The 14,312-nt window shown below is 37.7% G+C and overlaps 1 protein-coding gene across 1 annotated transcript in view; it reads right to left on the reverse strand.

The window, feature by feature from the left end:
• hpcal4 (hippocalcin like 4) overlaps window positions 1–13,966 on the reverse strand; it is a 50,678-nt gene extending 36,712 nt beyond the window's left edge. The window contains exon 1 of the mRNA XM_028818913.2: window positions 13,811–13,966. The gene's annotated coding sequence lies outside the window, so the exon portion shown is untranslated. The remainder of the gene's footprint in view (window positions 1–13,810) is intronic.
• Window positions 13,967–14,312: the final 346 nt, after the last annotated feature.

The following is a 14,312-nucleotide window of genomic DNA, read 5'->3' on the forward strand; positions in this document are numbered from 1 at the left end:
GAAAAATCTTCCACCCTGAGAGTAATTCTTCCAGACTGCTAATTTAGAAACACCATAACATGTTGTTGCTATGTCAGTGGAAAGGCAGGTCACAAAGATTGTTTTGCGCGACGTACAATTCTACCATGTAGACAGACAAGTAAAATCCTGGTGTTCTCGCTGTGGTGCTCCACAGTCAAGCTCACCCAGTTCCTTCCACCATCATCACTTATTATTTATAGAAAAAGACATGAAAAACAATTTGAGAGCTAGCACCGATCCTCTGCAGGTGTGATAGACAAACCATTGCTGAGATTATATGAATTAATAAAGATAAGTATTGATTTTGAATATGCTGCTGTGCTCTTTGACTTTACAAACAACACAAAGCAACATTCAAGAAATCCCACATGGGTTGCCTCTTCTCTGCTCAAGAATGATCAATTTAACCACTGATGTGATCTGTATAATTTCATGGTATCACTAGTCACTGAAGAGCTACTTTACACTCTGAATGGTCCCTGTGCTTCTCCAGAGAGAGAGAGAAAAGCAACCTCATAAAAACAAATTGAATCTATCAACACCACCATCTACATAGCAGTAGAAAAAAGATGCTTTGAGATAAGTCTGGTTCTTCCTTTTCTTTCAGTCTTTATAGTATCATCCATTAATTTATTTTAATAATTACACATACAAAGTCGAATTCAAACAAGAATTGTTAATTTAGAATGTGGCTTTGTAGAGAAAAAAACAGGCACACTAGAAGCAGAGCATTAACAAACCATTCTTAGACTGAGCCCAGTATTTATTTTATTTAATTAGATTAAAGAAAAAAACGTTTCTGGTAGAAGGCATAGGCATAAAAGATGGTGACAAGCAAAGATGTCAAAGACTGTGACAATTACTTCACTTTCATAATGTGTTCACCTAATTGCTTTGGTATAACATTAACTTTCATTAACATTAGTGTAGGAAATTTGAGACTTATTAGTATACCAAGCCTGAACAGCATTGTCTTGCAGGGGGCTGGAACTTATCCTGGCAGAACTGGGTACAAGGTAGGAAACTGCCCTGGATGAGGGGGCAGTGCACACATCCACACTCAGAGAGCATTCAGTCACTATTTACATATCCTGCATATCTTTGGGAGGTGTGGTTGTTAAACTTTCACAAACACTGGTAGATTGTGCAAACTCTCAATAAACAATGACCAGGCCTAGGATCTAAAAACAAAAGAAGCGGTGTCCATGAGGAAGCAGTGCTAACCATTGTTCTACCACACCACTTTCTGCCTTTGACAGTGAGAAGTTAAAGAGTAAACCTCTGCCCCTTATAGGAAAATAATAGGTAGTGGATTTTCTTTTTGTTCTTGGAACTGCTTTTGAAGTCGTGGTTGACAAGAGAGCCTTAATATCACTGTTGAAACTTGTTAAAGGTTTTAACAATTCAGTGTGTTTCATCGTTTCCTCAGTATCACTTAATGATATCTGCTCTTAGAGGTGGCAACACTGTAAACTTGATTTTTATTCAAAAATCTTATTTTACTTTTATGCAAACACAGTGTAAGGAGTGGCTGTTGCCTCACTGCTCAGGAAAACTGTTTCTGAATCCCAGCCATGCCATTGTCCAAATGAAGCATTTCTTTTCTCTCTGTGTTTGTCTGGTTTCCCATGTGATACTCTAGAATTCCTTAATCCTTCTAAAAGTATAAATTTTAGTTAGTTATTTTGCTTTTAATAAATGAGTGTGGGTTGTGTGAGAGGGTGTCCTGCGATGGACTAACACCCCATCTAGGATTCCTTTTTGGCTTGAATCTCTGTGATGACCCAGAATATAGATCACATGTTCCAACACATATGAGAGATTACTGGAAATGCTGTTTAAAAGCAGGTTCTTGCTCTTAATTCAGAATATGCAAATTATACATACACTTTAAAACTTGTGTAATGCTATTTAGGTGTAATTTTCTCAGGAAGAAATGTCCATTGTCAGAATGCAGATGTGTGAATGTGTTATGGGATAGAAATCCTTGCCACTTATAAGCAGTGTCACACACATGCATATGGGAGACAGTTTATGGGCTCAAATAATGGCTTTTCTCAGCTGAACCAGGGGTTGGTGCTGTCATCTGATGCTTTCTCCCTTTGTCCCTCTGCAGACCAGCTGAAGAACCCTTCCAGCAAGGTCTCTTCCAGGCTACAAATCCTGCCTCCTGATGACCTCACATCTGGTCCCATTCCATGATATCCTCCCTGTTTCTATCTACTCCATATAAATAGAACAGCCATCACAATGTTAGTCAGTTCAGTTGTGGACTCCTGTCTGTAAAGACGTGTTTATTTTGTTGCATATATCTCAGTATACGGGGTGGCCATCCCCAAACCTTCTTCTGCCTCCAGTCTACTTTATTACAGCAGTTAAAGTTATATCAATGCACCAACACGCACTGCTATGGGGAAAAAAAACTTTATTTTTTCTTTCAGAATTTAGATTCTGCTGCGCCACAGCTCTTGGGTTAGAATCTTGGTCTCCAACAGCCTGTATGGAGTATGCAAGTTCTTTCTTCAGGTTTCCACTGGAAATTCCAAAAGTGAGTGCATATTTTAGGTTAATAGATGGTTCTAAATTAATAATAATAAAAATAATACTTTGCATTTATATAGCGCTTTTCTCACTACTCAAAGTGCTTAGCAATTGCAGATTAAGGGCCTTGCTCACGGGCCCAACAGAGTCCCTTTTGGCATCTTAAAGGATTTGAACCGGCAACCTTCTGATTGCCAGTGCAGATCCCTAGCCTTAGAGCCACCACTCCGCCCTTTGTGGCTGTGTGCTGCTCTGTATTGAACAGACTTCCTATTCAGGGTTAGTTCCCATCTTGTATCAAATGTTGTTGAAGAAGGCTCTGGCTGCTTAAACCTGCAACTATAGTGCCTTTTCAAATTAGAACAGTTCAAGTGTTTATTTTCATGCACTGTTTGTGTCTTTAGCCTTGATTGAGAACAGTCCATAACTAGACTTAGTCTTATGTCTTTTGGCCACTATAGCCTGTCACATCACCTGTCAGAAATGTCTATCAGACTGACAGACTCCATTGATTCTCTGAAACACTTCTGGATCCTGGTAAAAACACTTGTTGCAGCCTGATCATCTCTGTACTTTCATAAGACTGCTAGAAGAAAAAAGTGTTCATCAATTTTTTAGATTCAGGTGAACTTGGGGTGCTTAGTGAGTGCCATATTCAGAAACAAACACTGTTGAGGAAATAAAATGATCTGTGTCTTTTATATCTAAAATTAAATAAACAATAAAAGCATTACTACATTAAAGCTCTTAGGGTGTGGTTTTAAATTTCACCACTGTGTATGTGGATTTACTACGTTTTTTCTGTATCCTCATATTTTATTTTCAGTTTCCTAGGTTAACTGTTTATTTTTAATTAGAATGAATGAGTGAAAGTGCACACATGAGTGTGTCCTGCCCTAGACTACTATCCTATCTTGGATAATTTGGGTCTACTTTGAGAATAGGTTCTGACCCAGCAATGAACAAAGCAGGCTTACACAATTAATGAATGGATGTTCTACAGACCTAGTATCCAAATATATCATTCTCTATTTGGGCTTTCCCCCAGGTGGTCCAGTCTCCCACCACATTCCTAAAGATGTGTAGGTTAGGATGACTGGTGATTGTAAACTGCCCCCGTTTGAGTGTGGGTGTGTACATGAGTGGTCCCCACAATAGGCTGGCAACCTGTCTAGGATGGTTTCCTACTTTCTACCCAATACTATCAGTACAGGATCCACCATCCACCATGACGGTTATTTGGTTTGAGCAGGCTGGAGAATATTGTGTTATGTCATATAATGTTATGCTTTTTTTATGTCCAATGATCTTTTGTTTGAGATCTCTCTGTATGGCATCTTTGTAAGAATGAGTCAAACTCTGTTTCATTCCGTGTCAATTTAAAGTTGGGAATGAATCCAATTTGTCTAATTTGTGGGAAAAAAATAGAATTCCAAAATAAAATATGCAAAGACACTAGAAAATCAAGGAAACACAGACAGTCAACTGGGTATGGAACTTGAAGTCCCCAGATCAACAAGACAGACATGCTTAAGTTAAAACCGACTCCTAACTGAAGCCCAGTCTTGTGTGTCTCTAATAACATTGGAATGGTATTTACTCCCTCCTTGTAGACCCAAAATTTTATTTTACAATTGTGCAAGCCAACCATAGCAAGAAAGTGAATCCAGCCTTAGTATAAAGCTGCCTTTACCACATATGCCAGAATAAGGAAGAATTAGGCATTCCTCAGTGCAGTGTGAGATTTGCGAAAAATGAAAATACCCTTGCCTTGTATATACATTATTGACCAACAAAGGTCATGCACATAAAACAGTGTTTACTTGCTAATGGCTATAGAGTGTATGTTAAGTTTCCAGAATTCTACATTACATGTTTATTTCTCTTTAAACTATAATGTATAAAATGTCAAACAAAGAATTTTCCTGCTTGGACGATCTCCAAAACCATGGTCCACTGTTATTCATCCTTCCTCTCTTTCTCTCTCTCTGATACACAAACACATTCTATGCAGAGAAGTATACAATTTCTTCAGATTACTCAACCAAAGAGAAAAAATTAAAAATTCAATCAGAATCAATACTGATTACAGGCACACAGGCTGCACTGCATAGCAGAGTCTTATTATTCCACCCTGTCTCCTGCACTCTGGAAACAGCATTCTCAGAACTGATAAAGAGAATATTGAGAGTCCTTTTCCAATTTTACAAAAATGGTGGTTCATCAAGATGGATCAGTCTAGCCTTATCCAAAGTCAGCACAGATATGTCTCATTAATTCTTAGACAATGATAATTGAGACCTCACGTGAAAAAGAAAAATTTTTTATGTAGTTCCTTCAAGGATAAGCAGAAGCTTTTAAGCTGACACAAGAGTAAAGTTAGGTTTTTGCAGTATATAGGTTGGGATGCCCAGTACATATGACTAGATCATAGTTACAGAGGGTTTCTGGGATGTTTTTATATGCAATATGCCTCCAAATCTGCTTGTCAGTGCTGTTCTCTCACTTAAGGGAGATTTATCCTCCCTCCTTGTCTGCTGAATCACATCACGAGGACCAGCACCATATCATTTTAAATTAAACTCTCCAAGTCGGAGCAGGTTCTGTTTCTATAGCAATGCAGGCAAGGGGAGGGATAAGAGAAAGAGAGAGAGAGAGAGAGAGAGAGAGAGAGAGAGAGAGAGAGAGAGAGAGAGAGAGAGAGAGAGAGAGAGAGAGAGAGAGAGAGAGAGGGGAGGAAGGGAGAGCTAGAGATGGAAATGGCTACAAGGTACTTTGTCTGATATCTGACATGCATGCTCCATAGAGACCTGCAGGTCAGGTGGAGTCAAGTTTAGATGCACTGTTCTATATTTAGAGTTATATTCTCAAGGGATTGTAAATAGCTTTTTAGAAAACACAAATCAGGTTTTAGAAAATGAGAAAGAGCTCTTTGAAGGCAAATGTGCCTGGACAGACAGGACTCAAGGCCAAGAAATCTTGTAGGCCTTTGATGTACACAGAGTCTGGTAATGTTCTGCATTTCACTTGTCAAGAGAGATGCAAATGATGTTGTGCACACACACGGTGGACAAGTAATCTTGTTATGTATGGAGTTAAAACTATTTCATCTTTCCAAATAGTTATGTTTTGTGTCAGAAGTTGGTTTCAGGAATTGTTACAGAAAATGCATGTATATATAAATAATCCATGAGCACTGATTACAATGTACAAGGCACCATGGCATCATGGGCAGTACTGTAACTTTACTTTTTCCCTCTTCAGCATGCAGACCTCCTCAAGTTGGTAACGTTTACGGTAGCAACCCAAAGGCTTCATGGTTAACTGCTCTGGTAAATAGCTATGTCTGCATGAACCAAGACATTGCATAAGAAATGGATGATGACCTGTGCACCACCAGAAACTCTTATAAATTTAAAACTGCTGTAAACATCTTAAAGGCTATTTGGATGGATTTACAGCTCCCTGTAGCAAATTAGCAAGATAGTTGGGCTTACTTTATCAATTGTGTATTTTCTGCATGCATCTTTCAGACTCAATGCCCCCTTCAAGTCACTGGTCTCCTGAAAGTATCATGCCACATTAATATCACTTCTAACCCTATTATGAAAGAACATAAGATTTTTTATATTTTTGTCTTGTTGCTCTGTACAAAATATTATTTTGTCCAAAATTTAAGTGTAGCTTAATGAATGGAATCTTTTCAATACAGATGCCACTATGTATACTGTATATTCTACTTCATCTCACAGTAATTATATGCTACATACAGACAACAGGAAGCAAAACGTCCAGGAAAAAGAAACTTCACCAGGCAATGAGTGGAAAAATATCTAAGCAGAATCTAACAAAGCTGAGATCGTAAGATAATAGGCTGATGGAGACAAATTTAATAAGTATGTGAAATCTAACTTTATTTTGAAGGTGCAGATGTACTGCGAAGCCCTGGGTACTTTGCTAGGGTCTGACATGCTGTCTAAGACATATTACCAAATTGCAACTGATATTATCAGGATTCAATATTCACAATTTTCAAAATGCTGTGGTGGGCTGGGACCCAGCCCAGGGTTTGTTTCCTGCCTTGTGCCCTGTGTTGGCTGGGATTGGCTCCAGCAGACCTCCGTCACCATGTAGTTAGGATATAGCGGGTTGGATAATGGATGGATGGATGGATATTCAAAATGTATCTGTATATCTTTAATAGAGACACTTAAGAGGTAGCTGTTCAGTCATGATATATAAGAACTAACTGCACTAGAATTTGTGAGCTAGATTCTGGTGCCAAGCTACTAAGCACAGTTCACTGAAAGTAGTGCCTGCAGGTTTTCATTGCAGACAGTAAATTAATTTCAGGCTAACCTGTATAATCCACAGACAAATTGTTTAATTAGACTTCTCAATTCCAAATTTATCCTGAGAGCCTGAAAGAGCTCACTATTGGGACTTTTTAGAACATTTTAGTAAACCTGTTCAAGAATTGTAATTCACAGAACTCTGTTCTCTTTCTTTAATGTACCTGTTATGAACATCAGCGCTATGCCATGTGATATCCACTTTCACCGGCACTTGCACTTGAGTCTTTTCAAAGGAAATTGCCTGCAGTTTAAGGAATAACAAAAAACACTAATGAGCACCTAGAATAAAAGCACCTACTATATGTGGGCCTATTTGTTGTAATATTAAATTTAAAATTCTAGTAACTTTAAGGTTTTTGATTAATTCTAAATTGACATAGTGAGCACAGGAAACATGAAAGAATAAAAATTATTGCCAAATTTCCCCCTGGGGACAAATTATCAATCTATCTGTCTAACAAAGAATAATTTATAAGCAAGAATTGACCTCTTATTTAGAGACTGATTAAAATGAAAATCTCTAATCACTGTTACTTTTCATGGATTGAGCAGAGTAGAAAAGGGTTATATACTGTATTTGCTATATTTGAGTTCACTGGGAAAAATCTGCTTGTCTGGGAACTCACTTAATCCTTAGGCCGTCAGTCTATACTGGTGGAAGCTTTGGGAGAAACACCAAGTCCAGCTGGTGAGTAGGTAACATTCCATGATAGTCACAGCTCAAAGACAACACTGAGTTTATAAACTGAACACTGTCTGAAACTCTTTAAGGCTAAAAATGATCCAAACTCCACTGCAAATTTTTGAAATATGGACTTCAAAAAGATGTTAATAAAAGGTAATCTAACACTCAACTCCCAATACATGAAACTGTAGAATGTGCAAATTATTTGTTAGAAACTGTTTCTTGTGGGTGGGACAACTACTAATCACTAAAGTAGTGGTGTCTTCAATTCCTTGAATAATTGCTATACTTAATTCTGCTTAGATCTGTCCTCCTCCTTTACAAGTGAACAGTTTCGTACTTTGAACACTGCAGACAAGTTTGATTTTTGCATCTGCGGTGTATATATCAATTTTTATTACTGTAATGTTCGATTATTTAATTTGATATTGTATTGTACTGTAATGCTGTCAACCCTATAAAACACAATGTGATGGTTCATTCTGTTAATTGTGCTATATGGCTAAAAGATGATTAATTGAATAGTTTACTTCTTCACACAGCTTATAGAACCAGGATGTTAGTGAGGTTTTCTGCCTAGTAAATTTGGATACTGTTTGTTAGTACTGAATCAATTAATTTGCTCATTTAAAGGAAGCAGATTCTGTTTGCTTCCAGTTTCATTTTAATAGCAGCCACCTTTCCTGCATTTAAGGCACCAGGCTTCTTTCAGTTTTACTGAAAAATAAATAGCTGTGGAGATACCATACTCTGCTTTCTGATGTCTGCCATTAACAGCTAAAGAAATGTTTGGAAATAATTGAGACGTACCATGCACTCTTACTACAAAGATACTGACTTTTCAATCTATGAGCAATGGGTTCTGAAGGCACTTTTTAAGCATAACTTTTTATAGACTTCAAGAGCTTAAGGCAAAAATGAATCTTTGGCATCTGATGTCAATCATTTTTGTACAGGTTAGGTGAAAATGCTGAAAAGCAGAAGAATTCGTAGAGATAGAAATGCAACAAAAGACAGATTGCTGGCTATTATTTACACAATAGACCACTTCCACACTTCCAGGTTCATAAACTCGGAAACGTTTGGTTGATGGAATCTGGCATATCCAGTTTTATCACAAAAATGTCTGAAACCAAGTTGAAGAGTTTTTGTGGTGTTCCTTTTCGGTCTGCTTCGAAACAAAAACCAACCATATCTCAACATTTTGTGTTAATTGAGGTAGCTCTTTTGTATGTAGAATGACTACCTTCCATCTGCACTTTGTAAGCATCTCAAAATTGGCACTGTCCCATCCCACTTTAAGTGGAACTAGGGAGAAAGGAATCAAGAACATCCTCCTGTGTATGACCGAGCAGACAGCTGTCTGGGAGATGATTTTCGGCATGTTGTTTCTGATGTGCAACTTGAAACGCAAGAGACAGACACGAAATAAGTGTGTGACACTGTCATTTTAACAGACCATGATTATGCATGTCCTCCTTCATCAGGCATTCTCATGTGTTTTAATATAATAATTTTTAATGTTAATCTTTATTAAAACCCCATTGTAAGACTTATGTGCCTAACAAGGAATCCCCAATCAAGCACTAATGTAAATCTAACACTGATATTCAATTCTTGCACTTAGTAACATAAATTATTACAACCGCAGTAAATAAATATCAAAGCACGATGATCTGCGACACCTGCATCTTAGCACTACCTCCATATTCAATATGTTTGATATAATTCACGTACAAAGAACAAAAGAAAATGAAAATTGCTCCATTCATAAATCAGCATGGTATATGATGCTAGCTAGCAAAATAAAATTAACAAGAGAGCACTTACCTTTGCAATTGAAAATATAATTTTCATGAAAATATTTCTATCCCTTTTCAAGTTTTTTAGATGACATGTCCCGCTCCACTTATTGTGTAACATATGCCAAGGTCAGTTTGGGAAGATTTTTGAGAGAACAACTGAACAACAGTCCAGATTGCTTTGTTGTGTTTGCCAACCACCATTCAACAGGAAGCTGGTTATCCCAACAAGAAACTGACAGGAAGCCATCATAGATACCCAAGAAAGTGGTCTATGATTATTAAAATGAACAAACTTAAGACTTGCATTCCACTTGAATTTTTACAATTTAAGGCCTAGCAGGCAGGAATTAAGCAAGACAATATGCAGAGTATCCAGAAAAATACTCACACAGACCCTAATTGGAACCCAGAATTGTAGTGCTAAGACAGTACCAACATGGTACAGAGGCATATTTTGCTGACTGCTTTGCATATTTATTTGCTACTTATCTAGAATATATTTTATTATTCCTTTCTATATGTTCTGGTTTTTTTTTTTTGTTCATGCCATCAATTGTACAAAATCTAGTACAAAAACTGACTTTAATTTACACTGTTTTACCCTTGATACAAATTACTTGATCTCTTCAAAGTCAAGTTCAATGTGTCTCACTCAACAGAGATGCAGAGGGTACCAACTAGAAACGAACTGCTGTAAGTAAAGGTCTAAAGGGCTAGTGGACATTTTGACTGTAAGTGATTTGATCCAGTCATTGCAGGTTAGCATACTCCTATTGCAGTAAAGCATCAAGTGTTATTGAATCCCACAACAGGACAAAATTAAAACTAACACGCAGGCTTGAACCAGCACATCACATAAGCTTTCAACCTAACTGAAAACTTGCTCTACCCTAGAGCAAGTGCCACTCAACCAAATGCACTGTATAGGCTAGTAGCTTGTCAAACTGTATACCGCTTCTTTTTTGATTCATCTTTAATGGAAGAAAATGTTCCAGGTGCAAAGATAAGCATCATATAAGCAAATAGATTGCACTGTTCCAAGGGCTTGCTTAAGGTAATTACTGTATGTAATTTTAAAATACTCCTGGCAAAACCTATGTAATGGGAAATGTATTTATAAATTTTAAGATAGTGGAAGAAATATTCAAAAATGTATCTTATACAATATATATGTACAGTATATTATTATGAAGGGCCACCATTACTGATAATAAATGCAGAAAAAAAGAACACATAAAGAAATATAGCTTTATGCAATGAAGCTCAAAAACAGTGATATGATCACATTGAATAAAGCAGCAAGTACAAGATTAACATAAAGTGAGAGAGGTTCTTAGCATGTGCTGATAGAGTGTTGTCACACCCACCACACAACAAACGACCTGGATTGGGACCCGAGTGCAGTGGGTGACACCTCAGCACCACACTGGAGCAGCGTGAGGTTTTTTACAGTGGTTGGAGTGCCAAACCTGCCACCAACCCCCAAGTTTTTCCTGCAAGTTGGAGGACTTGCTTGCAGGGCTGGATGCAGAATAATATCATACCCAGGATGAAGCAATTGCAAATTAAGGGCTTGCTTATGGGCCCAACGAGTCAGAGTCACTGCTGGCATTTATGGGATTTGAACCGGCAACCTTCCAATGGCTGGCGCAGATCCCTAGCTGCAGAGCCACCATTCCACCCAGATTAACACAAAAGACAAAGGAAATCCTACAGTGCCATTGGCACTGACAGAAAAGTTTTTTTTTCCTTCTTTAGCCAAGTTTTCCAACTCTACTCCATATGTTCTCCTTTAAAGACTGCGGTAAATCGTCACTCCAAACACACTTCTGTCCTCCCATGTTTCCTTCATATCTTGAAAAGCAGTGGTTCTACAATGAGGTCGTCCTGTAATGCCAAACTCTTCACACTGTCACAGACAGTAAGCCTAGAAACCCTATGCAGGAACTTCATTTAAGCCACTTGTACTTCTGTGCTCTTTCTTTTACTCATTACCCTGAGCTTATAACATTAGATGAGGTTGGAAATGTATACAGATCAATAAATTAATAGCTTTGTCTATATACTAAACTCTCGTTTCAAAATCATGCTCAGGTATAAAATTCACAAAATTGCAGTTGTTGCACAGATTAGTTGGTCACTTTCACAATCAGCTCTGCTCTCTCAAGTGGGCAAAACCACCGAGGTACTTGAACTTCTTCAAATAGCGAGGAATCGTATCCTTTAATTTCTGCCGTGAGCAAGGCACCCTTTTTTGGGAGAGAATCATGACCTTAGATTATGATGTGCTAAAGATCAATCTAACTGCATCATACTTATCAGCGAACCATTTCAATCACAGAATGATGAGGTTATGAGGACAATATCACCTGCAAACAGATGAGATGCAGTCCTTAGGTTTTAAACTGGATATCCTTCAAACCTAGGCTGCATCTTGCTATCCTGTCTATGAAAATCACACACTAGTATCATCAAATGTTATGGCATTAATAATTTACCCTGGCAAAATGTCTTTATAATATTTGCTGGCAATATTTCATGGCACAGAGAATAGGAAAAAGTGAAATGAATGGAGTGGGTGCTACAGGAGTGTGCTGTGGATCCTGCTCTTGTCCGTCTTAGTTGCTGACTTAGATTCAATACTTTCCCTTCAATGTCTTCACTAAATTAAGGGTAAGAAGAGATGTTCTCTGTATATTGAATGAAAATAGTATCACCCTATTACAATGAACATGTGGCCATTGTTAAGAATTATGTGAGTGGCACAGCCAATGCAAGGTTATTTTTGTGCCCTAGCCTAAGCTTATTTGTGCGCCAACTGTCTGTTTGGTAGCTAACCTGTGCAGCTGGGTTCCCTGCCCTCCACGCCACTCTTATGATCTGCACCTTAGGAGAATGCCTAATTCACCTTAATGGTGGCGCCATCCCTGGGTACACCTCATGAGCCTCTGTGTTCTGCCCTTCACTGATATGAGTAAAAATGAAAAAAGCCTCAGGTCTACAGGATGCATACCTTCATCTACACCTTAAATACACAGATTTGATATATTTTTCCTTGAATACATTGTTTCTAAAATGTAAGTAAAGGTATTTCCACAATAAGAAACTAAAAAGAAAGTTAGAGGTATGTCATTCTGACTGTTAGTCCCTTATCAGGTATGTGTCTCACTAGCAGCTGTATTCTGCTGTGTTGCGCAATATACTAAATGAAGACTGATTTATACAGAAAGAAATCTGACAAACACATTAAAGCTGCAATATAATTCAGCTATAAATATCTATGTAGAACAATACTCTGTATGCTTAATACATATTGCATAGACTCAAAATACACAACGAATTATAATTCTGAAATTTTTAGCTAAAACCAGGTTAACTTGACTGTAAACAAAAAGACAAGATAAATAGATATGATGCAGTGACAAACTTTCTAGTCACTTGAGGACGAAAAACAGCTATGAATTGTTTAAGGTACTTTGCAAAATGCTCATCAAGCTTACAGTATATAATAATCAGAGCATATGGTACCCTTGGAAAATGACATTATCTGCTACTTTTGCTTTTATTATTGCTAGATCTAAATCTTCCCAGCTATTAGTGTCATCATCAAAGCTTTCTGACTTTTTCTTTACTTCTTTCCACTAAGGCAAGTTTCACTATTCAAAGTTTTACATGGTTGATGAACAAAGCTTAATATCTAGTGTAGATTCTAGTTACTCTCAAAACGAAATGTTAAGCAGCTGACAGCTCTGTTTCATTCAGCTCAAACGAACTATGCATGACGTTTATTGTACTGGACATGTATGGTTTGCGCAAATTCACACAATATCTACATAACAATCTCTACAAAACTGATGAATATTTGTAAAATGATCTGCCTTACATTCTGCCTAAATGTGCATGTGTCATGTGAAAACTCAAATTAAAATGTTTATGGGAGCAAACACAAACACAAATGTTCCCATATACATATTAATGCAATGCCATTAAGCTCGTTTTCTTCCACAAGCTCTCAAGAAGTCACGCATACACGAAGACTTCGCTTCACACATCGAGGTGTAGTGCTGAAAATAGGCTTCGATAGCATTGCATTAGCTGAACGACAATGAGGTTTGCACACAGGCAAGTTGCGTCTTGCAGTTTAATTATGTGCATCTATTCTATGTGAGGCAAAGAATAATGCATGCATTTTAAATGAGCTTCCTGTCTGAAATAAATATAATAAAAAAGCAGCTCTGGTTATTTGTGCATACGTGATATAAAAAGCAATATACCAAACAATAACCACACAGACGCGTACACATACCTGTCTACTCAGAATTACACTGATCAAAATGATCTAACAATCAGTTTACTATGGAAAACACATCGAATAATAAATATTCATATAGAATTAAACTCACCAAAGAATTTTTCAGTTTCTCTTTTGAGATGTTTCAGAGTTCAAATCTCAGCAGTGTCGAAACGATCTGGATTTATTTCCTCTACCCCGTAGACTGCTGGCCAGTCAGGAAGATTTACCGGCCAGCTGTACTGAATGGGAACTCTGTAAGGCTCTTTAGCGTGCGACTTTCCCCTTCGGAACAGTACTATATCCCTATTGGAGAAAGCTCCTGTCTGTCACAATTTTCGTCAATAATGTGCTCTCTCATAGTTCTGTGCCCCGCCCTCACACGCGAGCGCTGTTGTGATTGTTACCCGGGGACCTGTTGTGTTTGCGTAGGAGGTACAAAAATATCCTGGGCGCCAAGCGCACATGAGCAGCGAGATGATCTATCGAAGGCATATATTATAAAACGACAACGAACAGAAGCTTATACAGAGTTTGCGTTTTTTCACATAATTTTATGGCATCTTTTTTCTAATTTGCACAGTTCATTGGCAATTGGAACCGATACATGTTTT

Source organism: Erpetoichthys calabaricus, chromosome 14 (assembly GCF_900747795.2).
Source record: "Erpetoichthys calabaricus chromosome 14, fErpCal1.3, whole genome shotgun sequence".
NCBI lineage: Eukaryota > Metazoa > Chordata > Cladistia > Polypteriformes > Polypteridae > Erpetoichthys > Erpetoichthys calabaricus.